Source organism: Rattus rattus, chromosome 3 (genome assembly GCF_011064425.1).
Source record: "Rattus rattus isolate New Zealand chromosome 3, Rrattus_CSIRO_v1, whole genome shotgun sequence".
NCBI lineage: Eukaryota > Metazoa > Chordata > Mammalia > Rodentia > Muridae > Rattus > Rattus rattus.
Genome location: NC_046156.1, coordinates 35,658,819 through 35,660,433, shown reverse-complemented (window position 1 = coordinate 35,660,433; position 1,615 = coordinate 35,658,819).

Sequence of the window (1,615 nt, the reverse complement as noted above, 5' to 3'; positions counted from 1 at the left end):
TGCTCAAACATATAACAAGGACACATGCTCCACTATGTTCATAGCAGCCTTATTTATAATAGCCAGAAGCTGGAAAGAACTCAGATGACCCTCAACAGAGGAATGAATACAGAAAATGTGGTACATTCACACAATGGAGTACTACTCAGCTATTAAAAATAATGACTACATGAAAATCTTAGGCAACCCAGTCACAAGAAAACACAAATGGTATGCATTCACTGATAAGTGTATATTAGCTCAAAAGCTTGTAATACCTAAGAAATATTCACAGATCATATGAAGCCCAAGAAGAAGGAAGACCAAAATGTGGATGTTTCATTTCTGCTTATAGGAAAAAACAAAATACTCTAAAGAGGAAATACAGAGACAAAGAGTAGAGCAGGGACTGAAGAAAAGGTCATTCAGAGACTGCTCCACCTGGGGATCCAGACATTATGCAGCCACAAACCCAGTCATTATCACTGATTCCAAGAAATGCTTGCTGACAGGAGCCAGATATGGTTGTCTCCTGAAAGGCTCTGTTAGAGCCCTACTGATACAGATGAAGATGGTTGCAGCCAACCATCAGACTGAGAATGGGGTCCCCAGTGAAGAAGTTAAAGACTAAAGGAGCTGAAGGGATTTGCAACACCATAGGAAGAAAACATCATCAACCAACCAAACTCCATCAGAGTTCCCAAGGAGAAAACCACCAACCAATGAGTACACATGGAGGGACCCATGACTCCAGCCACATATGGGGCAGAGGATGGCATTGTCCAGCATCTGTATCGATGGGAGGAAAAACCCTTGGTCCTGTGAAAGCTTGTTTCTCCAATGTAGGGTAATGCCAGGGCGTTGAGGTTAGAGTGAGTGGGTGGGAATGGGAGCATTCTCATAGAAGCAGGGGGAGAGGGTATTGGAGATAGGAATGTAAATACATTAAATATAGAAGAAAATTAAAATAAAAAAGATGGAGATGGTATTCATCTGTGGGGTTAATGCATCTATGATAGGGCATTGTGTAAATTTTAGCTGTTGCTGTTGGTTTTTCCCCCTGCAGTAAAAAATATCCAAGTGCCAAGAAAGAAAGGAAGAAAGAAAGAAAGAAAGAAAGAAAGAAAGAAAGAAAGAAAGAAAGATCAACATATTAAAGAAAAACTTTAAAAACTAAGCTTAAAAAGTTCCTGACACAAACCATCCAATAAATCTTGGCCACTGTGAGAAAAAGAAACAGAAGGAAAATACAAGACCCAGAAAATATTTTTCACAAAATGAGAGAAGAAAATTTCCCCAACCTAAAAATCGATATGCCTTTTATATGTATAAGAAGCTTAAAGAAGACCGAATAGATTGGACCAGAAAAGAAAATATTCCCACTACATAATAAAACACTAAATGTACAGGACAAAGAGACGATATTAAAAGCTACAAGGGGACTCACACACTACATCCTACGTGCTTCCCAGGAGGGCTAGAGTAACCAAAGACACAGCTCCATCTTTCTTCCTGTCTGCTTGCCAACACAGGCCAGATCAGCAGCCTTATACCTGACCACACGCTACACTCTGTGTGCCTCCCAGGAGGTCAGTAGTAACCAGAGACACAGTTAAGAATCTGGCCCACTGCTCCC